General features: G+C 38.1%; 1 long non-coding RNA gene across 21 annotated transcripts in view; it reads right to left on the reverse strand.

The window, feature by feature from the left end:
- Positions 1-26,061, reverse strand: part of LOC144282372 (uncharacterized) — an 86,987-nt gene extending 60,926 nt beyond the window's left edge. For 18 of the 21 annotated variants that reach the window (XR_013350813.1, XR_013350810.1, XR_013350811.1 and 15 more), the window contains exons 1-3: positions 25,965-26,061; positions 23,658-23,721; positions 8,485-8,548 (exon numbers count right to left, since the gene is read on the reverse strand). This is a non-coding gene — a long non-coding RNA (uncharacterized LOC144282372). Of the gene's footprint in view, positions 1-8,484; positions 8,549-16,617; positions 16,656-21,025; positions 21,181-23,657; positions 23,803-25,964 lie in introns of all 21 variants that reach the window. The other 3 variants (XR_013350814.1, XR_013350812.1, XR_013350808.1) reach the window with 3 other exon arrangements.
- Between the last annotated feature and the right edge of the window lie 1,884 nt (positions 26,062-27,945).

Genomic DNA, 27,945 nt, shown 5'->3' on the forward strand with positions numbered 1-27,945 from the left:
TGAAGGGAGCTATTGGAGTAACCAGATTTCAATGGATTGAGAAGTGAATGGGAGTTGAGAAAGGAGACAGAAGTGAACAGAGTTCAATGTTTGGTTGAAGAAGAAAGGGGGAGATAATTCAAGATCGATATGGGCTGTGCTTGTTTGTTTGCTTGTTTTTCAGATGAGAGAGAATAATATAAGATTAAGTGCTGTCAAGAAGGCCTGATGCAAGGTTGAGGTTATGAGAAAGGAGAGAAGAGCAGCTTGAGGAGAGAAGAGAGGTTGAGGTTATGAGAAAGGAGATCATCAAGAGCTCAAGACCCTGAGTTGAGGATGGGTGGGTTAGCATTCTCCAAATTAACAGGAATTGAGGGTGACATTTAGGACACAAAACAAACTGAGAGTTTCAGCCTGATGTTAAATATCATGTGTTCATTTTCCATGAAGTCAAATAACCCACATTCAGATAAACCTTGCCTTTTCTGGAGAGACCATTTCTATATACTTGTTCTTTCAAAGTGTTTATAACCTTCACTTACTTATCTTTTTTTCCTTATTTTTGTGTCTGTTCTTTAGTTGATGTCAGATCCATGAAGCAGGGCCCATGCCAGGGAAACAGTCTAAATATTTAGGAAACTTTCCTCTTTGAAACAATCCTATTTGGAAGCTAAGTAATGCTAAGACATAGCTCACATAAGTATGTCTTAAATTCATGTTGAAAAATGAGAAAAAGTAGGGACATCATTAAAAAAAGTGTGCATGTGTGGATTTGGATTGCATTGAACAAGTATAAGCCTAAGGTCACATAAAGCAAAACAAAATTCTCAGTCCAGCTTTTCTCTCCACCTTTGCTTTTTAGCTTGATAATTTTCAAATTAGAAATCATTAATACTAATTTTAAAAAGGTGGAAGGTCCTGGGTGGAATTCTTAAAATGGAAGCTTTATATGTTCTCTTTCTCCTCTCTCAGGTTTCTCATCTGTCTCTCGCTGTCTAGCTTACCCCACGTGCAGAATGAACTTGAAATTGCCTGGAAGAAAACTGGAGTACACACTGTCTCTGGTCCTATTTGTTGATGTGATTCAGACCATTGAAATTTTCCCCTCAGCTACTCAGGGCAGGTCAGGAAGCTTTCCAATCTTTCCCTTTTGAGAGGAACTTTCTGTTTTACAGACCACACACTGATCCTTCAAACCAAATAAGATGAAAATGCTGCATCTCTTCCCAACTCACAAAGAGATGGGTGCCTTGGGACTATGTGGGCAGCATTGTGAAGGAGAGGGCAGTGGGCACCATGCAGACAGCAGGGCACAAGGTTTCAGTTTATAATTAGGTGCCAGTACATAAGTGGAATGCTCAAGGGCGTTTAAGGAGACAGGGCTGGATTTAAATTCCGCTCTGTCACTTACTGGCTGGTGACCTTGGCCTGCACCTTAACTTCTCTAAGCATTGGCTTTGTCATATGGAAAATAGAGGATAATTATACCTTTGTAGAGCTGTGAGGATTCAATGAGATCATCCATGAATACTACCCATCCAGAGCCTCAACAAATTCTAGGGCTTTCCATATTTGCATTCCATTTTGCACCCTGTATTACTCTCCTCCTCCAGTTCAATTTTCAGTGAACAATACTATTAAATAGGTAGTTTATATCAGTTGTGTGGTGTGGTAACAAGGACCCAACGTGAGGGAATTCAAAGGAGAATTAGGACAGAGAGGGGGGCAGAAGGTGAGTTCAGCTTGGGGCATGTTAATTTTTAAATGCCTCGGAGACTTTTAAGAGGGGAGCCATCAAAACTTCTGGAGAGGTATCAGCTTGGAAGCTATTAGCATATCTGTGGTGGTTGTTGAAGAGAGTAAAAGTCACTACTTGCACCCCAGGGAGTGCCATAAGCCCGATCTGACAATGACACATTCTAGGAGACTGAGGCATGTGGCACAAGGGAGCCAGGAGAGACCATGGCAAAAGGATGGAAGAAAGAAAGAATTTCTAACAGCACAGAGCTGTCTCTGTTGCCAGGTACAGCAGAGCAGCTTAGTAGGATGGTAAAAAGTGCCCTTTAATGTTTCTAGGACATGGAGCTCATTGGTGAACTTGACGGAAGCGTTTCTAATGAAACAGCAGGGGCAGCCACCAAAACCCTGGGAAGAATGGAAGGTGAGGAAGCGGAGACAGTGAGTGTCAACTCCTCCTTCAGCAGAGAGGGTCACAGCTAGAGAAGGAGGCAGGGTCAATGGTGCATTTGATAGTTCAGAAGGCAGACGGTTGAGTGTGCTCAGAGGGGAAGGAAACTAAAGGGAGAAGAAGAGGTCGAAGACGTAAGAAAAGGAGTACAGTTTGGGGAGAAGTTGAGGGACATAGAAGAGAATAGGATTTGGAGCACAGGATGAGAGGCTGGCCCTGAACAAGGAGTGAGGGTACCTTATCCTCTGGGATCAGAGGAAATATGTTCAGGCAGAGATGTTTGAGATGGGAAAGGATGCTGGATTGATGGAGCTCACTGCTAATCACTTATTTCATCTTTACCCATCAAGATGTGGTGAAGTTTTGGAATACTTATTGAAGGATTGTAATATTTTCGGGATTTTGAGGGTTTTATGGTATTTTCTTAGTTCTAGACTCCTTGCTCATGTTGCATGTGTCCTGCAGTGTAAAGGCCTCCATGATGGCTGTGTCCTACCATGCTGTGGCCCAGGCTTCCAAGCATGGCCTCTGCATCCTTCACCGGTTTCGTTTTTCTGTGGCCAAACTTGAGCATTTATTTTTTTATTTTTTAAATATTTTATTTATTTATTCATAAGAGACACACACACACAGAGAGAGGCAGAGACACAGGCAGAGGAAGAAGCAAGCTCCATGCAGGGAGCCTGACATGGGACTCGATCCCGGGTCTCCAGGATCACACCCCAGGCTGCAGGCATCACTAAACCAGTGCGCCACCCAAACTTGAGCATTTAGGGTGAAAGCTCCATTGGTTTTCCAAGGACAGCATCCATTCAACAGCAACTTATTAGCCCCTTCTTGGAATAAAGTGGGTGAGTTGAATCACATAGTTTCAATTTTTGTGGAGCTTTCAGTCTGGTGAAGGTAATAACAAAGCTAAATTCACATCACTGACAATGGTAAGGCCTGTGAAAGTAGAGCACACGTATGATGATTGGGCCACAGAGGTCTCAGAGGGGTCTGCAAAGTCTGGAAAGATTTCCTCCCTGAGGTAGAGACCTTTGACCGGAGAACTGAAAAGACCTAGGAAATTGCTGGGTAGATGGAGCTGTGGTGGAGGACCTGATGGAATGAAAAATCCCAGGCAGAGAGAACAAGTTGAACGGTTGTCCAAAGTCAACAAAGAGCATTAGGCATTTTCCCCCCAAAGGTCAGTCATTTGAGCAAAAGATGGTGCAATAAAAGGGCATAAAATTGATTGAGATAGAACAGACCATGCTGAGCCTTGTTAGCTATATTAACACTTGTGAACTTTTTGGTGAGATCGGTGAGAGGCAGTCAAGGAATTTAAAGCTGTATTCAGGCCTAAGGATAAGGGTAACATGTTTATTTTTACTACTTAGAAAAAAGATTGCTTTTGTACGTCTTGTGGAGAACTGTGGAAGGGAACCGAGAGTAGAAGGAAAAGATGTAAGAGATGCCTTGATTATCCCCGGGTGAGGATGCATGTTTGGATGAGGGTGGTGACAGGGGCTATGGAGAAAAGAGGATTGACTTCAGATCTGTTTTTGGAGATAGAATCATCCAGGTTTAGACCTGGTATTCCATGAAAGAGAGCTATATGCAAAACGACCCCAAAGGTCAAAGAAACTATAAAACAGAAGAAAAAGACCATGTCCACTTAACAAGAAATGGTTTATTAAGGGGACTTAGAGAGAGCAGCGTGTCTTGAGTCATCACAAGGTGAGGAGATCTCCACAACCCTATCTCCCATAAGACCTGCCTTTATAGTCCTAGGGGCTACAGAGTATGTGCTAGGAAGCTACCCAGGAGGAAATGTTTGAGAATCAGTTATATCTACAAAGCAGATCAAATTTGTTATGCCCTGGGGGGTATATGTAAGGTTAAACAACACCACCAAAAAAATGTGGGAGGTAGGGGGGTGGGCCCAAGAAGGCTTCAGATCACAGAATGTTCACCATAGCAGTTTTATTCAAGATGGCATTAGTCTGGTTCACACACATCGGCATTAGAGAGAGGGTGCTGTCATGGATGACTCTCAGGGCTCTGTGTCTACTGAGCTCAACTGACCTACAAGTACTTTGACACACCATCACCCTATAGTAGTGTGATATCCTTATTGTATAAATTTATTGCTTATGAATCTATTTTTTGAATTCAGTTGTATTTCCATCTGAATTATGTCTTAATAAAGTAATATTGATCTGTTTCTTCCAATATGTTCTCTTTCAAGCTTCGGGAAAATACCCATCTTAACTAAGACTCATTAAAACAAGCCTTGAAAAAAAAAAATAAAATAAAATAAAACAAGCCTTGAGTCATGTTATTTCAATTCTTTGTGATCTAAATTATTTCATTGCTGTGCGACCTTAGGCAAGTCATTTAGTCATGCCAGCCTTAGTATTTTTATCTGTAAAGATAAAAATTTCTGGGTAGAAATTTCAGGGTTCTGTTGGGGATGCACTAATATAGTAACATGGTGAAGTTGCATTTTATGAGATTATATTCCAAACTCAGTATTTAGAATCACCTGTGAAGTATTCTTGCAGCCAATCAAGTATATAGATCTAATCTCCTGGTTACAGGAAAGTCAAGGGACAACAGAACAAATTAGTTCGTGTTAAGAGACGATCAGATAAATTCAGCATGTGGGATATTCTGTCGGAAATTGAGCCTGGTCTCTTCAACAGTCAATATCATGGGAAGAAAAAAAAAAGAAGAAGAAAGAGACATATCAATTAAATGCAGTGTGTGAAACTTGATTAGATTTGATTTGAAAAACCAAAAGATATGCTAGAGACAATTGGGGAAATGTGAATATGGATCACATGGGTCATATAGGGAGTTACACTTACTTTCAAAAGGTGTGATGATGGTATCATGGTTATTAAGAGTATGTCCTTATTTCAGGAGCTGCATTTTGAAGTATTAGGAATGAGTGATGTGATGTCTTTAACTTTGTAATGATTCTATCAAAATAAGGAAGTAGAAATGGAGAGATTGAATGAGGAAGCAAATGTGGCATAATGTGAACACTCACTGTAGATGCTGGATATGTGAGTTTTCATTGCCATATTCTTTCAGCATTTATATATAAACCGAGAGTTTCAGGTTAAAGACTCAGCACAAAAGGCAAGAATCGAGTTATCATCAGTACAAGACCAGGAAGTTGGTTTCTGTTTAGGCTCCACGTTGTATGTAAACATGGACCTTTAAATAGACTCATACTCAATGTTAGAGGAAGACTCTAACACTATTTGGGGCCCTTGGACACCTGGAAACGAGGGACCAGCAGATCTGGGTGGGCATCCCACATCATGCTCCTGTGGAGGCTGATGCTCATGGAGGGAAAGGCAGGGCAGGGGTGCTTGTACTGTGCAAATTGCTAATTTCTTTCCTTATAATTCATTTTGTCTAGCTGGCACAGGTGGCTCACCTATGGGTTCAATATATACATCACATAGTTGCATGATGCAACTACAATATGATTTATTTTTGGAAACTGCTCATCACTGTGTATATAGATGGTAAACATTGTTTTATTTATTTATTTTTAAGATTTTTATTTATTTATTCATGAGAGACACAGCAAGAGAGAGAGGCAGAAACACAGGCAGAGGGAGAAGCAGACTCCCTGCGGGGAGCCTGATGTGAGAGTCAATCCTGGATCCTGGGATCATGCCCTGGGCCAAGGCAGATGCCCAGGCATCCCGGTAAACATTGTTTTAATAGTGTAGTCCCTCAGTCTGTCTGCCCAAAGAGTCCCAATGTTTGTATACTGTGTTCCCACTGACCTATCTACCCCCTGCGATCAGTATCTACTTCCTATTCTGTCTTTTTTCCTTAGAAGCCAAATGCTTTAATTATGGAGGAGGGTAGAGTCTTAATCATATGGCTGTTTTCTAGGACAAGTCATCATGGGCTAGCGCTTGAACAATTTCTTGAGGCTAGGGTATGTCCAGGTGGGTGCTGAAGTTCTGAGGGACTTTATTTAAGAAAAATAATTCATAATTACAGATACAAAAATAGATAGGAAAATGAATATTTATTTAGAATGAGAAAATAAATCACATTAAAGTTAAAAACAAAGTCTATAAACATTGTAAGACCCAGAAAAAAAATAACTTCACTAAAAAACTCCTCTAACTTCCTGACCTGTAATATATCTATAATACTTTTCCCCACACATTTTTTGGCTGGATTCTTTAACTTTTAATTTAACAACAATTTTGTAAAATATTTCCTATGGGAAAAAGAAAAGATAATCTTACCTTTCCTCTAGTGTTCATTATTGAAAGGTTTCTAAAGCTTCTCTCATCTTAAAAGTTTGTTAATGGTAATGTCAGATACATTACTGGAATTATTGTTGAATTTGTGAAAGCTTCTATTTAGTTTCTTTCAGAGATGAGTTATAAGGCTTTAGGACATTTCAAGTTTTTCATGTGCAGTGACTAATCACAAATTCTCTTGGAATCGACAGCATTCATTAGCCAGGTTTTCATCAATGTCATGATGAGTTTTTTGTTGGCCCTGAAATTTTATGTCACTAGGCTGGGTGAATCAGTGCATAGGCAATAGGAAAGTTCCTGCAAGTCATTCCTGTATTAGGACAGCTAGCAACAACCTAAGTGTACACAGAAATGACAATAAACCATATAAATACATTTTTTTTTCTAAACCAAATGAAATGTGTTCTCAACTCAACTTCCCTTTCCTGCAAGTTATCTCACACCACTGACACCACCAGGCGCAGGGTGAAATATGATGGGAAATTAGAAGGGAACAAGATCATAGCAGTAAAACTATGATTTTTTTATTTCTGCACATTCTATTAAAATATGTGAACATGTTAACACATTGCTAGAGCCCTTCCATGGCTTTGGAAGGGGTCTGTGCACACGAAGTCTGTGAAATTTAACTCATCAGCTTTCTGGTAAATCCTACTGTGCTTGAGATAAGCTTTTCTCCATTTCACATAGACTTAAAACATCTGGTAAAGTGTCACATGTACAGTGGGCTCCTGATAGTTGTTCAGTTTAGGTTGATTTGGGGAGAACTATTTTACACAGTATTGTAAATGTTATTTAAGAGCCTCAAATAAAAGAAGCCATGGAGAAAATATTTCTCAAATATTATTATTCAAACATTTCTATAACTTCTATATCTATAAAGAATCTTCTGGTGCTGTAACCTGTCAAATCCTGTTACACACTAGAATCTCCTGGGATAGTTTTAGAAAAATACCAATGGGTGCAATATGGGCAATGATTTTTTTTAAAGCTCTCCAGGTGATTCTAACGTTTAGCCAGAAATTGATATCCACTGTTCTAATGAGTTGAAATTCCTTTTATTTTCTATTTCTTTTTTTTAATTTTGCTTAAATGTCAAAATATTATTCTAGTTCTCCTTGAAATTCCTTTTATTTTCTATTTCTATTTTTTTTTTTTTTGCTTAAATGTCAAAATATTATTCTAGTTCTCCTTGGACTCTTTTGAATGAAATATAAGGACATGATATTCAGGAAATGTGTTGCGCATGCATAGCACAATAGGCATTATGTAAAATATATCTCTGCTAGAAACTCTTCTGGTAAAAATTCCTGCTCATGAAGAATGCAGACCATGGTGTGCTGACAGGGTGAGATATGAAGCAGACGATGTGAACAGCTCCTAATTAAAAATAAAATTAATTTTCTACCAAGCATCCTTCATTGTACTTGAAGGCAAATGCAATTTTTTCCCTGTATAATAAAAGGTGCCTTGAAGGGGGTCAGCTGCAAGGATATTTCAGACAGAAAAGTGTCCAGCATGATAAATCCATTCTAGTTCATCAGACACCCACGCTTTCTCCCCGTGGCTCAGGTAACCTGTGGCACTGGGGCGGGCTGCCACCTGACTGCTGTTTTCCCATATTCTATCAAGGTGGATTGTGCATTACAGATGATTAAGATCTGCCCGTTCGATCTGTCTACACTGAATATGTTGTTCTTATTTTTCCTGAAATGGCCAATTTGAAGAATAAATACAGTATCTTTATGATGATTACATAATATTAGAAATAAGAACTTATTCATGAGACATTTAATGCTTTCAAAAGTATTATATGATGCTGCTTGAATATAGGTTTAATCTTTATATTTTCTTAGTTATTTTTCTCTTAGTTATTTTTTAAATACGTGCCTACTGAACTTCCAGTTATTTCACTTAAAACCACATTTATGAATAAAACCATTTTTATATGTACATGTAAGACTATATATTGTATGTACACAAGTACACTCTAATCCTAGAAAGTAACTTTTAATATTAAGAACTTACCTCAGATGTGACACTGGCCCATGTTGGCCTGACTTCATAGGCTTACAGCTGAGCAGCTTAGCTACTGAAGGGTTTGAAAGCGGTTTCCAGTCCAAGAAGGATTTATAACATGGTAGAAGGAAACAACAACATAAAGAATGTCAAACTGAAATAAATTCTACAATAATAATAAAAAAAAAAAGCAAGTATTTGAACTTGCTCTGTGCCAGAGCCAAAGCATTTCTTTCTGTTTTGATCTTTCAAAACTCGCTGGGTAGGGGGGTCTTAAAGCTGTAATAGGAGCATCTCCCATCAGACATATATTTCTTGGAAGAGGAAATAAGACTGCAAAGTACATTCTCAGCCAATTGGACAGAAAGGCTTCTCAATCTGAGGGAGGATAAAGAAGCCAGAAGTACAATTTGATGCATCAACAGCAAGTATTCCAGGAATCCAGGAAGAAAAGGTGGACACAGGAAGCGGAATTTTAGTTAGTTGTAAGAAGGGATTTCTGAATAATTGCTAAACTGCCTTTAATTTCCTTTTTACTTTGAATGAGAGGTGACCTGGTCAGGACAGAATCTCAGCTTCTCTACCATGGCCCAGAGAAGTCTTCCTAAAACATGAAAACTGATCATGTTAGACCTCTGCTTAAAACCCTAAAATAGCTTTCCCTAATTTTTCTAATCAAGTACATGAAACACAAGATTATTCTTAAAATATAAACCCTCTGCCTTCCTCTCTTTTCCCACTCCTTTCTCAACATGCTAAACTACTTTCAGGACACACAGACACATGTGCACGCACACACAGACATGTGTACACCCACGTCATGGTTTTTCGGACTCCTCTGCCTTTGCATATTCTGTTTGCTTTTTCTGGCTCATGTGACAAACTTCTCTTCCTCCAAGGAAGACCTTGTGTAGGTGCTATCTCTGTGTGAAGTTTTATCTAAACCCTAACTCAGGATTAATCATATCCCAAATTAGTAAGTCTTCTGAATTGCTAAAATTTCATAAGTTCCTTTATATGATTTTCAACCGTGTTCTAATACCACAAAGGGTGAGGACTCTTAGGGACAAGGACCATTTTGTTTTTTAGAGATCTTCAGTACGGACTACGGACCAGCATGAAGAGGCACCCAGTAATTGCTCCATAGCAGCAAAAGGACCAGAGTGTATATTCCCATTCACCCTCGCTCAGTCTATTCTCATACACTGAGTGAGCCTGCAGGATCACAGGTGAACAGACATTTCTTACACAAGTGCATTAGCTTATTTGCAATTCCACTTGGATAGCAACATAGCTATAGCAGGTGTTATTGAACTCTATGTCTTAACTGGGTACATATTTTATTGCTTTTGCCAAATTATTTCACGAAAAAGTTTGTCTAGAAAAATTTTTATAGACTATGGTGAGTTAAAGAAGGACACATGTTCTTTACCATGCCTCCCATTGAGAGGGAGAGTCTAATTCTTTTCTCCTTGAATGTGGGCTGGCCATTGAGGCATTTTTGACTAAAAGGATATAGAAGAAATTGTATTCTGGGGTTTCTAAAGCTCAGTCATGCCTGAAGCTTCCTTCTGAACCCTTTCAAAGACTAAGAACCTTGAGCTGTTACGTAAGATGCTCACCAACACTGAGACCACCATTTTTGAAAGTCAACATGTAGGTCCCTGACTGAGGGAACCAGTAGAGCCCCATCCTTTGAACCATTCCTGCCTAGGGGCTAACTTGTGAATTAATCCTTCTTGGATCCTCCAGACCACTTTATCTGCCAGCTGAATGAATACTGCCTGGTTACTTCTGTCAATACCACCTAGAAGAATCACTCAAATGAGCCCTGCCTAAATTCCTGGCTTATGAATATATGCAGTGCTAATAAAATGGTGGTGGTTGTAAGCCATTAAGCTTTGGGGTGGCTATATAATAGGAGATGACTGGAACACAGCCTCCTTCTCCCCACTTATGCTGGATTGCTCAGCATCATTATCAGCTAAGTCAAATATAGAAGGACCCCTGCTCTCGGGAGTCCTTAAATTATAGAATAAATTTACTTTCACAGGTTCTTTTTCCCTGTCCTTGGTGAAGCATATATTTTATTCCTTTCTCAGATAATAAACTTTCAGACTTATTCCCTAAATTTTCCAGCCTTTTGCAGCTTTACCATTCTCGTCATTTTCTTCTATCCCATGACACTCCCACCCCAGTTGTGTTGTTGTTACGGACATCAGTAACACCTGAGTCTCCTTGCTTTTCTCTTCAATGTGGCTCCGTAGAATTTTCCAGGAGCTAATGTGGTAATGAGTATTTGAATAGGCTATTTTAAAAAATGTTGGCAATTCTGTATCCCTGGAGGACTTCAAAATTGGATAAGCAATAGGTAATCTATTGGATGGGTGGTTCAATACAAATTCCTCATGCCAGAGTCAAAGTGCCTGGGTTAGAAAACCTCTAGCTATTCCTTTCTGCCAGAAGATTCTGTAATAGATTTAGATGCATAGAACCAGTCACAGCCTCAAAACATGTAAACTATCAGTTTCTTGATAGCATAATTCGATCACAAAATAAATAACTACTTGAATCATGTTTTTGATATATATTGGAAGAATCTAATCTTTTGAGAACATGTTTTATTTTTTGTAAAGAACTGTAAATATGAGGTTCTTCCAACTATAATCAATGTTTATCACTATATTGATTTCCTTTCTTGTATTTTGTAGTCCACTGTAATTTTTATTCTCTGTGAATATTTCCAAACTCTATCTGCAATTTTTCACTTCTGGTGTATTTAATTGTTGCTCAAATGTGGTTTTTTTTATTGTTTTTTTTTTTAAGATTTTATTTATTTATTTGAGGGAGAGAGTACACAAGTGGTGGGGGGAGCAGCAGAGGGAAAGGGAGAAGCAGGCTTCCCACTGAGCAGGGAGACTGACATGGGGCTCAATCCTAGGACCCCAGGATCATGACCTGAGCTGAAGGCAGACACTTAACCAATTGAGCCACCAATGTGCCCCTAAAAAATTTGGTTTTATTTTTTTAAAGTTGTTATTAAAATTCCAGTTTGTTAACATGTAGCATAATATTTATTTCAGGTGTAGAATAGAGTGATTCAACATTTCCCATGCTCAACATGACAATTGCATCCCTTAATCTCCATCACTTGTTTCACCCCTGCCTCCCCCACCCCCAACCCGCCTCCTCCCTGGTAATCATCAGATTGTTCTTTATAGATAAAAGTCTGCTTCTTGGTTTGCTTCACTATCTTTCTTTTTCCTTTTTCTTTTGCTCATTTATTTTGTTTCTTAAATTCCACATATGAATATGGTATTTGTCTTTCTCTAACTCATTTTGTTAGCATTATGCCCTCTAGCTCCATCCATGCTGTTGCAAATGGCAAGATTTCGTTCTTTTTTATGGCTGAGTAATATTCCATTACATATTTTATATATATATATAATTCATATATAAATATATAAGTTCTTTTATCAGTCAGTGGACACTTGGGCAATTTCCATAATTTGGCTATTGTAGATGATGCTGTTATAAACATTGGGGTACATGTATCTCTTTGAATTAGTATATTCTTTGAATAAATACCTAGTAATGTGATTGCTGGATTATAGAGTAGTTTTATTTTTAACTTTTTGAGGAACCTCCATACTGTTTTCCAGAATGGCTGTACCAGTTTGTATTCCTACCAACAGTGTGGGAGGGTTCCCCTTTCTCCACATCCTCACCAACACCTGTTGTTTCTTGTGTTGTTGATTTAGCCATTCTGACAAGTGTGAACTGATATCTCATTATGGTTTTAATTTGCATTTCCCTAATGATAAGTGATGTTGAGCATCTTTTCATGTAACTACTGGTCATCTGTGTGTGTCCTTTGGAAAAATGTCTATTCATGTCTTCTGCCCATTTTTTAATTGGTTTGTTCATTTTTTGAGTGTTGAGTTTTATAAGTTCTTTACATATTTTGGATAAAAACTCTTTATCAGATATGTCATTTGCAAATATCTTCTTCCATTCCGTAGGTTGCCTTTTAGTTTTGTGGATTGTTTCCTTTGCTGTGCAGAAGCTTTTTATTTTGTTGTAATCTCAATAGTCTATTTTTGCTTTTGCTTCCCTTGTCTCAGGAGGCATATCAAAAAAGAAGTTCCTGTGGCCAGTGTCAGAGATTACTGCCTGTGTTCTCTTCTAGGATTTTCATGGTTTCAAGTCTCATATTTAGGTCTTTAATCCATTTTAAATATATTTTTGTGTATAAGAAAGTGGTTCAGTATCATTCTTTTACATGTTGCTGTCCAGTTTTCTCAACACCATTTGTCAAAGAGACAGTCTTTTCCCTATTGTTATATTCTTCCCAACTTTGTCAAGGATTAATTGACCATAGAGCTATGGATTAATTTCTGGGTTTTCTATTTTGTTCTGTTGATCTTGTGTCTATTTTTGTGCCACTACCATGCTGTTTTGATCACTACAACTTGTTAATATAACTTGAAGTCTGGAATTGTGATGCCTCCAGTTTTGCTTTTCTTTTTCAAGATTGCTTTGGCTATTTAGGGTCTTTTTTTTTTTAATTTTTATTTATTATTTATGATAGTCACACACACAGATAGAGAGGCAGAGACACAGGCAGAGGGAGAAGCAGGCTCCATGCACCGGGAGCCCGACATGGGATTCGATCGTGGGTCTCCAGGATCGCGCCCTGGGCCAAAGGCAGGCGCCAAATCGCTGCGCCACCCAGGGATCCCGCTATTTAGGGTCTTTTGTGGCTCAATACAAATTTTAGAATTGTTTGTTATAGTTCTGTGGAAAATGGTGTTGGTATTTTGATAGGGATTGCATTAAATGTATAGATTGGTTTGAATGATATAGATATTTTAACAATATTTGTTCTTCCAATCTATGGGCATGGAATGTGTTTCCAATTCTTTGTGTCATCTTCAAACTTCTTTTATCAGTGTTTTATAGTTTTCAGTGTGCAGGTCTTTTACCTCTTTGGTTAGATCTAGTCCTAGTTATCTAATTGCAATGATCATATGGTTCTTATCCTCCTCTCTTTTATTAATGTGATATATCACTTTGATATGTGAATGTTGAACCACCCTTGCAACCCAGGAATAAATCCCACCTGTTCTCAGTAAATGATTTTTTTTAGTGTATTGTTGGATTCAGTTTGCTAGTATTATTGAGTTAAAGATTTTGCATTTATATTCATCAGAGATATTAATCTCTAGTTCTCTTTTTGTGTGTGTGTGGTGTCTTTGTCTGGTTTTGATATCAGGATAATGTTGGCCTCATAGAATGAGTTTGGATGTTTTCCTTACTTTTCTATTTTTTTTTGGAATAGTTTGAAAAGAATAAGTATTAATTATTTTCTTAAATGTTTCATAGATTTTTCCTGTGAAGCCATCTGGTTCTTGATTTTTGTTTGTTGGGAGTTTTTTGATTAACTGAGTCAGTTTCTTTGCTGGTTATTGGTCTGTTCAAATTTTCTACTTCTTCCTGTTTGGTACCTGTTTTTGGTAATTTATATGTTTCTAGAAATTTATCCATTTCTTCTAGGTTGTCCAATTTGTTAGTATATAGTTTTTCATGATATTCTTTTATACTTGTTTGTGTTTCTGTGGTGTTGGTTGTTCTTTTTCCTCTCTCATTTGTGGTTTTATTTATTTGGGTCCTTTCTCTTTTCTTTTTCATAAGTCTGGCTAGAGAGATATCAATTAATTTTTTCATAAAACCAGCTCCTGGTTTCATTGACCTGTTCTGTTATTTTTTTAGTTTCTATATCATTTATTTCTACTCTAATCTTTATTGTTTCCTTCCTTCTGCTGGCTTTAGACTTCATTTGTTGTTGTTTTTCCAGCTCCTTTAGGTGTAAGGTTAAGTTGTGTATTTGAGACTTTTCTTGCTTCTTGAGGTAGGCCTATATTGCTATAAACTTCTGTCTTAGAACTGATTTTGCTGCATCCCAAAGGTTTTGGACTGTTGTGTTTTTATCTTCATTTGTTTCCATGCATTTTTAAATTTTCAAAGGTGGTTTTTATTCACCTTGTGTATAAGAGAATAAAGAGGAAGACCTTTACATGTTTGCTTTGGTGACTGATCTGTGCACTTCAGAAATCAGCAAATTTTGTTTTCCCAATTTATGGCAAAATGGTCCTCTTAGAATGTGGGGAAGATGGAGAATTCTGCTTTCTCTTTTCTGGTCTTCCCCTCAAAGAAGTAGGGAGAAGCAACACTACCAAGAATAACAGTTTAATTGCTTGTTAGGTTGAACTTTAAAATATACCTAGTTACTGCAGTAAGCAATTTTTGTCAAAGCAACCAAGGTGGCCAGTCATTCCATCTCCTCCACCAAAAACAAAGGATATAAAGATTTCTCTCAGTGTAATGTGTTAAACAGCCAGTGGAGAGCTATGGGTTGATCCATATCCCAAAGCAGCAGAATAGAACTAGGGCACAAGGTAGAGATGAGGAGACTACATACTTTAGAAGACCCAACGTTTGCAACCGCTGCCAGTTCTTGCCAATATGACAAAATTTGGTTGTTGTAACAGAGAGACTAATAGTTATACAGGTCTTACTTTCAAATGTAATTCAAAGTGGGGTTGGAATCAGATTGGAACAGACTCATAGAGGGATTATTCTCTATATCCGTGTTTCAGAGGGAAAGGCAATATCATGTAGAGCCTAAGAGCCAGAAGCAGTCACCTAAGGAGAGCAGCCAAGTGATGCACTGCAGAGCTGAGAACAGCAGAAAAGTCCCAAGACTCATGAAAAAGAGCAGGAAACAAAGGTTGTACATTAAGATGGGAGCATGCCCCCACGGGTGAAGGAGCCAAGACTGACAGAAGAGCTACAAATACATCAACTTGAACAAATGGAAGCCAGACAGTGCAATTCCTACCCTTCTATTTAATATAAGAAATACTGTGTGACATCGGGAACGTTTTTAGTTCCTCTATGCCTCAGTTTCCTGGTCTATAACTCCTAAGATTATTGTGATATAGTAAATGCATTTATTTTTGTAGCCCTTAGAGCTCAGTATCATTTTTATTATACTTACTATTATAGAAGATTCCTTGAGTCTTCTTTGCTATTTATATTGTTTTATGCTTTCTGTGTGTTGTATAGATAATCAGTTGTTTGGTTGATAATATTAGTCAGCTAAGATAACTCTAAAATTAATCAAATTCTTTTATTTCGAATGGAAATTTAAATTCTTTTATTTCAAATGGAAGAGAAGCCATCTGACAACTTAGTTCTCTCTGCCTACCTAATAGCCTGATAGCTGAAACCATAAAGGGGAAAGAATCAACAGAAAGCTGAACCAAACTTCCTAAAAGATATTTTGTTCTTTTAACCTTCCACACAGTAGACCAAGTAAAACCTTAGACATATAGTTCCTCTGATGTTGGTAGGGAGCCTTTGACAACAGAGGCAAAATGATTTTTCCCCCAGAATGTTTATAAGTTGTAGCAGCTTCTTTTCCAATTAAACTGTCAATATTGTGAGACCAAAGGCAGTATGGATAACACTCATCTTACACATGACCTAAGATAGATATAGTTGTTGGATGAATTGTTTTTTTTTCTCTCGATCAGTATTTATTGAGAGTCTGTTACGACTGGGTACAGTGTTCAGCAGTGAAGAAGACAAACAAGGAGCCCTCATGAAGCTTCTGTTCCAGGAGGAAGACAGATACTTGTTTATTTATTAATAAACAAGTAAATTGATAGTTAAACAAGCAAACAAATACTAGAAGGATGGATGGATAAATGTTTAATGTAATGTCAGATGGTGATGATTGCTGTGAAGAAAAATATGCAGAGCAAGTAGGGAGAGGGGGATAGAGGCTGCTGTCTTAGGTTTGTGATCAGGGTTGACGTGTCTGAGATGATTGTTCAGAAGAGACCTAATTGAACTGTGACAGTGAGACATAATGTACCTGGGAAAAAATTGTACCTGATAGAGACAATGGCAAATGCAATGACCCTGAAAGGTAGTGAGGCTGGGTTGGAATAAGCTGAGGGGACCATAGGTAGAAGAACAGGATGGGAGTAACCAAAGACCAGATAACATAAGGCTACACACATCATGGGAGCTTCTAGAGAGCTTTGAGAAGTGGAGTGAAATGGTCTGACTTACCTGTAGAGGTTCATGCTGGTTGTGCGAAGCATCCACTTCTAAGGGAATGGATGGATATAGAGCAAGAGTCAGAGAGTGGCTCAGCAGACCCTAAGGAGTGCTATTAAATGACTGATTGCATTAATATTTCTGTGGTCAGGTTCTTCTGAGTCACAGATGCAAAAAGAGAAGGAGGTAGACCTTTCCTAGGATATCTGCTAACTTTCTTTCTAGGTGGTGTGGACCTTGAGTTTTATAATTTTCTTCGCAATTTTTAATACAACATTTTAGGTGTCTTTCTTGAGTTTATTGTTAGGATAGCATAACATATTATAAAATATTATCATATTTTCCAGTTCATCTGGTAATGAACCATTTGCATATCATTTGAATAAATCTGGAGGTTGGATCACTTGGCTCTTAGCTGTGCAGAAAAAGTTAAAATTTGTTTATATTAAGTATTATAGTTGCATAAAAGTTATCTAGTATTCACCAATCACTTCCATAAAAATTTGCCAAAAATTGCTTAACTAAGATGTAGAAGAATAAACATAAAGGAAGAAACCTGACTGTGGTTTAACATTAAAAAGACTGAGACTACACTTTCCCTAATTCAGTGGGTATTGTAGCTACTCTCTAGGATTGTGGAATATGTGCTAGTCCCTAAATTAAGTGAAGAAAACTAATGTTGCAGGCTTCCATGGGCTATTCCTACAAGTCTGGGTCTATTTGTGAACATAGTTCATTCAGCCTGGAACAGAAGGATATTTCCAAGTGCCTGAAATCATAGTTATTTTCTAATTGGAATACATCCTAGTACAGTAGGAAAACACAGTTTGGATATTAACTTATGTGGCCTCATATAAATCACTAACCTCAGTTTGTCTTTCTGTAAAATGAGATTATTAATAAGTACCCGACCTACTTTATTTAATATGTGCTGCAGGTTGTGTCTTTGCATCAGGCACTCTGCTAGATTCTGGAGATCCAGAGTAAAATAGTTTTGATACCTACTCTTCAGAAACAGGGCTTTTTTGAGAAGAAGATAAATCAGTCAAGAATTACACTCTAGGCTATTGAAGTTGGCAGAAGTTGCTCTGCAAATTTAAGAAAGTGGCTGGGGATGTGAATAAGAAAGCTTTTGGGATCAAGTAACATTTGAAGTAACTATTTAAAGCAAGGGTAAGGGAGATTAGAAATAAGTGGGAGGAAGGCACATCAACAAGAAACAAAGGAAAGCACAAAGTTCTACAATGGGAGTAGCACTAAGAGTGTGTATGTATGTCTGTGTGTGTGTAAGAGAGAGAGAAGGAAGAAGGGAAAGCGAGAGAGACTTGGGGAGAGGTGAGGAGTGGAGAAAAGATAAATTGATTGAGAATGGACTAGAATTAGTTTTATTTATGAATGTCTAAAAACCCAAAATAGCAGAGGCTTCAACTAACTTTAAACAAGATGGAGGTTCGTTTCTTTCTCATATAAAAACTGAAAATAGGGCTTAGGACTAGCATAGCATTTCATGGTGTCAAGGACACAAGTTTCTTCCATCTTGTTCATGGGGCTTTGTTCTCAAAATCATCTTACCATCCAAGATAGCTGCTCCAGCTCCAACCAGGAAAACCACATTCCCAATGGCAAGTAGGAGCAAAGGAAAGAAATCATTGTTCCCAATCCCTATTATAGTTACATACACTAATTATACTTATATTCTGGGACCACGTCTAGGTGGAAGGATGATGTGAAAATATAGTCTTTATTCTAGGTAGCCATGTGCACGGGTAAGTGGAGATTGCTATGACTATGTCTCTGGGAGACACTGGCACCATGTGTGTGTGCACCCCCATGTGTGTTTACACCCATGCAGGTGTGTGAAGCTGTGCACATACCTAAGTGGCAAGAGGCAGAGGTGAAGACTGAATTAGATAGCTAAGAAGTTACTTTGCCAATGGAGAAAGGACTCAATGAAATTAAGGAATGATTCTAGGACAAATGTATTTTAGAGGTTATACATTTAATATATTTTTAAAAACTATACTGAGTTTAAAATACATTGACAGATACATCTCAACTATATTGGCTACAGCCAATTCCTTGTTTATGTTCCCATAATACTTAATACCAATATCACTATATAACTTATTTTTCCTATTAATTGTTTACGTCTCTGTTTCTCTAGACCATAAATTTTCTAGACTTTAAATCATGATTTTGGTGTAGGTCAGTTTAATCCCCCTGACTGATGTTTCCTTCCACATGGGAAGAAAGCCATTGGTATAATTCTTCTGGACTTTCTCCATCTCTTGGAATACAGTTGGGGATGGGAGATGAATGGCTTAACTGGGAAGATTTAGGGTGAGGAAGTGGACATCAGAAGGTGCATCTCTTCCTCTCTTCTCTCTCTCTAGGAAGTCCTATCCCCAAAGACCATATATTCTGCTCTTTCCTTCTAAATAAAGGTTTCAAAGTTTGGGGAAAGAATTCAGTTCAGGAATACCAATACCTGGTGTACCGGCAAGGACTATCAAGGGAAAAAAACCCAGGAGATTAAGTTGGAGGAGGACTATCTATAAGGAATGACTGGGATAGATTGCTTTAAGCATTGGGGAGGAGACCGGACTTGTTGGCAATTTTAACTTCGAGAGTTTCAGCAGTGTATGGTGCTCCATATCCAGCTGAGGGACTATTTCTACTCATTTGTTCATCTGACAAATTCTTAGTGTTTGCCAGCTGCCAGTAGTTCTGGGCACTGGGAATGTTTCAGTAACCAAAGCAATCAAAACACCTGGCCCTCATAGAGCTTACATTACAGCTGAGTCAATAAACAATTATATTTACTTTTTGATTTTTAATAATTGCAAAGTGACATGTCAAGTAAGAAGCAATGATTTCGAGAAAAACAAAACAGGGAAAGAGGGTAGAGAGTGCTGGGGGAAATGATGGCTTTCAATTTTAAATAGGGTGGTCAGGAGATGCATTTCTGATAAGGCAACATTTGAGTGAAAGCTTGAAGCTGTTGAAGAAGTGAGCCAACATCAAAATCTGGGGCCACAGCAAGTATGAGCTTAGTTAGTTCATGGCTCTGTCCAGTTTGGAACCTTTTGGGATCAATGGCCCCATGAGTATCTGCAAAGGAGCAAATGCATGCTTGGGATGGGGAGAGTCCTCATGCAGGGACACCATATCCTGGCAGTGGCATCTCTTTCTTTCTGGAGAAGACCCACACCTCTGGTTAGTACTGAAGCCCAGTGGGTCAAGAGAGCAAACTTTTAAGGTATATAATGGTGGGCCTGGAGGCACTTTTGCTGCAATCCTATACTTCAGTCCACTTCAAGGGGCATTGCCAAATGTGACACTCCTGGCCTTGTTTCAGCCCTTCACTTCCCTGGGGAAAAGGAGTGATGAATGGGGTTGGTGGATTGGAGTAGGAGGAAATGGGCATGTGTTACTCTGCCCTTTCCTTCCCGTTCTGAGGATCTGGTTGGTGAGTGTATGCTCTAGATTGCCCTTGGTCATGTAGTAAACCTTATAACTCACAAGGGAGGGCTCTGGTCATTTGGAGCTCTCTGTGGCTAGGTGATAAGTCTCCCTAAGTCTGATATTGGGTATTTAGAATTCTTGTCTGTGTATATGACACAGTTTTCTCTAGTGGTTTTCTCAGGGGAAAAAAAGGGGGATCTTCATTTATTACTCCTTTTGTCTTACTTCTCAGTTAACAGAGAATTGGGTGAGGAAGAGAAGTGCTATGTATTGGAAATCCTCAACCCCCAGGATTGCGTGTGTGTGTGTTGCATTATCCATGGAATAGTACATGAATGAATAGATGGATGAGAGACAGTTGAGTTTGTGCTTGAATAATTGGCTGTGAGATTTTTTGGAACTTCAACATCTAGCAGAAGGGGTAATCCAATTTTAATAAGAGTGGGCAAAGCTCACTACATAAGATAAAGAAAAAGAGACCAAGGAAGGGATAGTTGCATAGAGTCAGATTTTTTCATTCAGAGGGGTGAAATTTTATTTTCACTGACACACCCTGTAGCATTTAAGTTGGAAACGATGACTCCTTTAATCAAAGTTGCTATAGATATTTTTTACATACTTGTCCAGATCCACCCCAGTGGGAAAATCATACCCTTGGTCGTGGATGTTTTTGAAAGTTATGCTCACTCTATCAGACCTCTGTTCTTAAAAGTCCCTGAAAAGTAGGGTACATATGGTCATTGTTCCTTTCTGACACCTTCACCTAGAAGTTGGTTTGTCCTGCAACTAGAGCTGAGACTTTGCTTTTTCGTTGGGAGGAGGAAAGAAATGAAGGAGCTGGGTGTTATGAAAAATGGTGGATTTTGTGATAAAGAGGGGACATTTTCTAAGCTACACAGTGAGGGAAACATTTGAGAAGCCACAGTTTTGAGAAATTGCTGAATGGTCTGAATACCTGAAGAGGTGTGCTGCCAAAAAGGTAGTTGAGATACGACATCCATGGGTCACCTTCACACCAGTCCTGTTCATTCTTGGTGTTGAGTGATTTCTTGACTACATTAAAAAAAATTTTTTTCTTCCTTTCTCCATAGTTGCTGATGAGCCTTAGGGCTTAGACAATAATGAGGAAGTCAAAACAGGAATTGTGAGAAAAACACTTTGCTTTTCTTTTGTATTTGCTGAGCATTAGAATTATGTTTCTGTTTTTAAGTAGAAATTGCAGCATCAAGAGATACCATAATACACATTTTGGTTCATTTGGGTGGTTGAATTAGGCATAATGGGATTTGCTTATATTCTCCTGGCTGATAAATGTGACACCATAAACCAGCCTGGAGCTTTCTTGTGTAAACAAAAGACCAGAGAAATTAGCATTAGGACGAACTGCATTAATAACATGCTATTAGCTTTTGAGGTAGATTTAGATTCTTTTCTCTAGATTGTAAAAATCCTCCTCTGCTTCTTCTCTTTTCTGCTCTGTTATCTGCTGAATTCAATGCTATAAACACAAAAGTGCTCAATAAATAAAACCCGATGATGACAGGCTTGGATACAAAAGCAAAACAGTACTCAAAATTGCTAAAGTAAGTTGGGTCTAGTTAGATTGTTTTTTTAAAAAGCCATGGTGGTATAATTTGGTAGAATTTCTATCCTCTCTTAAATGGTGACAAAAGCCAGTACTGTCTCTGTGAGGCCCCTGGAGCGTCTAGAATGAAAATGAATTAGAAGAAAGGGTCCAGGAGAGCTTTGTCATGAGAGGATGTAGGGTGACATAATTCTTAAAATTCTCTGTGAGGAGTCATATACATTGATAAGCTTTTCAACACTTCTCAGAGAGGGCATGAATAGAACAGAATTAACTTGTGTGAAATGATGCATTGCCTTGTTACATCTAGCACGTGATCCCTGATTTGGGGGGCTTTACCAATGCTCCTCTGAAAATTCATTTTGAGTACTTCATGAATGACAGCTGGACTCGGAGACTCATCACAACTTTAGTTATATAGAGTTGGTAATCCATAAAATGCCCATCCCTTTAAAAAATGACCACTTTTGAACAGATTTGTGAGAAAGGGGACCTTTACTTTTAAATCGTGAAATCATATGAATGGGAGTAGGGAGGAATTTGGAAGAGGAATCATCCTGAAATATTATCTCAATTCCTTTGGAAGACTAGAACTAAGAATAATTATACCTAATGTAGGGATCCCTGGGTGGCGCAGCGGTTTGGCCCCTGCCTTTGGCCCAGGGCGCGATCCTGGAGACCCGGGATCGAGTCCCACGTCAGGCTCCCAGTGCATGGAGCCTGCTTTTCCCTCTGCCTGTGTCTCTGCCTCTCTCTCTCTCTTTCTCTCTCTCTGTGACTATCATAAATAAATAAAAATTAAAAAAAATTAAAAAAAGAAATTATACCTAATGTATTATTTAGGAATTCTTTATTTTCGTAGAAATTTGGCTTAAACTAAGGAAGAATCCAGCTAGAATTTTTCAAGGTTGTGCTTCAGGGATTGCTTGACTGATCCTTTAAAAGACATGAGGTTGGTTTAGTGGCGGTTTATGGTTGGATTTTCATAGCAAGCATAAAATAGTTGAAGCAGCAAATGATTTGTAAGCCTGTATGATGGGTGACAGTGGGGAGGGATATATTGTCCTCTCTAGCAGCCCGCAAGTCTATGGCCAGTGCAAAACCACTTCTCTGTCTGTGAGATGACCTTCTATATTTTTTATTTTTGATAATTTTAGATTCTAGCCTTCCTGTATGATTTGTGTTTACTTCCAGGCAGTGTTTCTTGCAATTCTTTTGTCCTTAGACATGCTTTGTAGACCAGCTGAGAGTGAGAGCAAAATAAGTAAATGTTTCAATTGCCAACTTCATCAGCCTCTTAAAAAATATATATATGTATATATGTATATATAAATATATATTATACATATAACATATATATAATATTAAAACACATAATTTTATATATATATATATATATATATATATATATATATATATATAATTTCCACTTCTTAAATTCTTCCCAGGTTATCTAGAGACCTCTTAACACATGGGAGATTGGGCTGGGTCTACAGAGTGCTTTAGATGCTCCCATTACTTTTTTCAGTAATGCATCTTTGTTCTTCAAACCCCACCTTATTCATGCAGCTGTATACTAATTATTATTTTCTATGCAGCTATTTCAGTTTAGTATATATAACAGGGGAGACACTGACCAACAGACTTAAAATTGAAACTTAGTTCAAATTTGTGAGACTTTATATATTATACTTAATCTCTCTGGGACATAGTTTTTACCTCTGTATAATGGAATTCTTAATAATTGTTTCACAGAGTTGTGGTGAAAATTCAGTTGATAAGAAGCTTTGTAGGCCGTGAAGGACCATACAGGTGTTGGGTATGTAGCAGAGACTATTTGTCCACCCAAATCCATTCTTCTCTTCTTATAATGGAGTTCTGTCTGGAGCCTGCCTGGCGCTGTACTTTCCAGCCTCCCTTGTAGCTAATTATGGCCCCATGTTTAAACTCTTGCTAGAGGAATGAAAGAGGGAGAGTTATGTATCAGATTTCCTCCACTTACCTTTCAGGGTTTCTCTGGCCATGGACTTCAACTTGCCTCCTTTCTGATAGGCTGGAAGGGTTATCTGCAGAGTTGGAGACCACGTATGGTTACAACAGTTTCCTGAGTCAAAAAGGGGGCTGATCTAGAACATTGTCCTGGACCACTGTGTGAAGAGAGATGGATTCTATTTTGTTTGAGCTTTTGTACTTTTGAGTCTATTTGTAACAGCAGTTTAGCTTACTGTAACTAATACCCGCATTATTTTTGAGTCCATGTTGATAGAAATTCATAGAATAATAGAGCTGGAAGGAGCCATAGAGGTCATCTTGCAAATAAAAATAATGCTAAGAGAGGATAAAATTTTTACTTGGTCGCGAAACAAATTAGTTACAGAACTGGAATAAAATCCAGTTTTCATTATACAGCCTCACCCCTTTGAAGGGTGAGTAATAAACATATGGAATCGAGTACCTGAGAGATGGTACATGCACAACATATGAATAGATTCAGAAAGTTCTTGTGTAAACTTTTTATAATCCCTCTAGCAATGGCAAGTTAGGGAAGTGGCATTTTGCCTCACCTTTTACATTGAGACCAAGGGGATAACCAGGACATTGAACAAAAACTCTGGGGCTTCTTTTATCAACAGCCTCAAGCTCGAGGGACCCTGTGTCAGATTAAAGAATCATAACCTCTTTTGGTTCCTTGTGAAAACAACTTCAGGGAAAAATAGGCAACTAGCAGTGGTATTAGGTATGTTTTAGCCACAGCTTCTGAGAGCTTCTGTGCTCAAAAAGATTGATCTAAAATGGCTTCTTGAAATGTAACCCAACAAGAAAGAGATGAGATTATGTTTTTAGCATTTGAACCATAACACGCTCACTTTGTTTTAAAAGGTCTTATGGGACCAAAAAAGCCCAGGGAAACAGAAGTTGCTGTTCTCATTAAATGAGAGAGGTATTTTTATTCATTGTTTTTATTCACATCAGTTAATTTAACATGCCTTGAAGGGGCCTCTTCCAGGGTAGCAGTATTAAAGTAGCAGCTTACTCACTGATTATAAACAAACATTAGTCAAGTTGACTTATAAAAGTTGGTGCATGGATTAAAAAGCAAAAGAATTACCTTCTACCTGACAGATGGGATGAGTCCCAAAGGTCTCTTCAGGCCTTGTAACAATATGCCATGTAAGAAACTTAAAATGAAATCCAAACTCTTTAACCATGACTCGTAAATCTGTGATCAGGCTCATACCTACTTCTCGCCCTCTTTTCAAGACCCTGCAACCTTGAGTCACTACTGAGAAGTCCCACTTGGGGGTTAGTGGTTTTATAACCACACCTCTATCATATACCACAAAGATTTGCACATTGCTGTTACTGCAACTAGCTACTTTCTCTTTTTTTGGGTCTCCATTTAAAAACCACCCTCTTAGAGATGTCTTTTTTGACCACCCTCCCAAAGCAGAATCATTCCACTTCATATTTTCTTTAGTTCAGTTTATTTCATTCAAAGCGTTTATAGAAATTGCCATTTATTGTATATGTGTCTGCTTATTCATTTTTTTTGCTGGACGTTAATCTCCCTCCCTGGACAGAAAGTTAATTGGCTAATGAACCATTTTGACCGTAAAAGGGGCAAAGTTCAATCCAGGGAGAGTCTGAAAACTCCAGTTGAGGCCAAGATAGAGCTTAGATAGAGAGACATTAAAACCAAGAGACTAGTAATAGAGAGTGAGATTAATTAACTGATAGGGTTTCCTTGGAGTGAAAGACAGGCTTGGGTGTACTTGAAAATAGAAATTAATCTCACATGGGAACCTGGCCAAGACGACCGAAAAGGTCAACGACCTGAGAAGAAGCCAATATACCAGAAAGCTAAGTCAGGGAAAGAAGCGAAGTCTCGGATGGACTGCTTGAGACTCATTGCCATGTTCAGCTCTTCAACAGAGCATGTTGACACTTCCCTGGATAGCCAGTCCAAGACCATTCTCAATATATATCTCTAGGGTCCTGGATGATTGAGGTGGGCTAGTAACTTCACCTTCCTCTCATGGTGTTGCTATTTGTCTTTGGGTCAGACTACTGAAGAGTGGTTCTTTCTTCTATTGGGTATCACCCTGGACCAGTTCTTAACTCTGTGCACACATTCCAGCCATTGGATATTTTCCTACAGCTCTAATAGCTGATTTCTCTGAGAGCAGCTTTGCACCTTTGGTCTATAAATCTTGAGCTACCCTTCTATCTTTCCTAAATTCTGACCACCCTGTGCCCCTCTTAGACATAAAACTCTCTTCAAGTTCTCTTTCCTTTAATTAAAAGTCACCTTTGGCTTCTTGGAGAAGAACCCAAGGATCCTCCTGGTTTGTGGACTGCCCTCTAGAGCAGATGATTCTCTTTAGACTCTGCCTTTTTGTTGTTATAGTAACAGCAGATGTGCCTCTGGAATGTTGTGTTTCTCTGGGAACACTGTTGTAAGGATCATAAGAGGGATTTACTTGATCCCAACTCTATTCCAGACTAAAAAACAAAAATAAAAACAAAACAAAACAAAAAACAAAAAAGAACCATGTAACCACAACTGTATTTATTTTCTTGCAATATAGAACCTGGAGAAATTGACAGGGTAATAGAACCAAATCTTGGCAAGATGTAGGACATGTAACATGATGAAATTTGATATCTAGCCTGTTCTACTTTACTGAAAAATACATAATGCTGATAATTTACCTGTACTCTGATTATCAGCATAAATTGTGCAATAAAATGTATGGTATAATGGAAACTTCAAAAGCATCAGATGATAAATGATAAAACCCACCGTGGATTATTTTACTTGGCTTCGATTTTAATATTTGTCAAATGAAGAAAACAATGTATTTATATCCAGAAACCCATATTATCCTAAACATATTTGCTAAAACAGGAAGCATAAATTGTAGTTAAATTTAGTAATGTCTGATGGTATGCTTGAATGTTTCTTTGTGATTAAATGTGAACAATTGCTCCTTTAAGTTAAAGGTCTGTGTATATGTGATTAATCAGATTGAAATGAAAGTGCAGACAGCTCATGCCATGCCTAGTTATCAGAATGATTGATTTTAGTCTGTGCTTCTAGGTGAAAAAATATCTGTTAATAACCCCAGCAGCCAAACCCCTGATGTCACTGATAGCTCAATGATTTGTGCACATGCTGCATTATCGAGCTCATTTGCAGGTAGAGGGTCTACACAATGATCCATTGGATCGCAAAATTATAACATGAAAAAAGTGACATCCAGATTTATACAAGAGTTATGACTTCAAAGTGTGTTTCATCAGTGAGAAGTTTAAAATTGCTGCTGTTGTAGCTGTCATAGGCATGTTATTTTCTTTGGTTTGTATGTAGGCAAGGCTGTCAAGCTTTTATCACACAAACTGGTGTTTTTGTGTACCATAGCTCTCTGCCTGCTGGTGACAGCCAGTCTCTAAATCGAGTTGTTATTAAGTCTTCAGTTTTAAGAAGTACTTTACCAATGTGGTTGAATTACACTTGATCATAAACACCTTAATGTTTTATTGGGTATAAAGGAGCAAAATACGAAAGCAGCTCAGTAGTGAGTATTAGCGGATTGCTAGTGGGGAGTGCTGCTCTTCATCATGACAGAGAAAATGGTATCATACTCAAAAGTCTCTGTTCCGGGTCCTTTCAAAATGGAGGACCATGATTAGGCAGATGCTTCTTGTGTAAAACTTGGGTGTCTTCTCCATCCTGTAACCCCCGATTTTCTAGACCTAGCCACTATATCATCTAATTGTCAAATACTCCAGCCCTATGCCCTTCTGCCAAGAAATATATCCTCTCTCATAGCTACTAAGCTGTTTGTTTCTGGATGCATGTGGATCCAAAATATCTGGGGAAATTTATCTGGCACCACCTCTCTTTTAGATTGAAAATTTTTTTCTTATACCCACAATTGCTTTTGATGCTTTGCTACAAAGAAACCAAGAGAAATTGACAGTCATAGAGCCAAATCTTGGTAGGAAAGCAGTGAGATATCTTTTTCATGATAAAATATTATATGTAGCATGTTGTACCTTTATGGAAAGAAGTGTAATGCTGATACTTTATCTGATTTTTATTATTAGCATATATTGCAAGGTAAAATATATGGATATAAGGGAAACATCAAATGCTTCAGATAATGGATTCATTTATTTAGTTTCAACTATTACACTTGTAAAATGAATTAAGTAATGTATGCAGAAACCCTTTCTTAGAAGATTTCATACAATTGTATTTGATACAATACCTGGCACACAATAGG

The sequence above is a fragment of the Canis aureus genome, chromosome 13 (genome assembly GCF_053574225.1).
Source record: "Canis aureus isolate CA01 chromosome 13, VMU_Caureus_v.1.0, whole genome shotgun sequence".
NCBI lineage: Eukaryota > Metazoa > Chordata > Mammalia > Carnivora > Canidae > Canis > Canis aureus.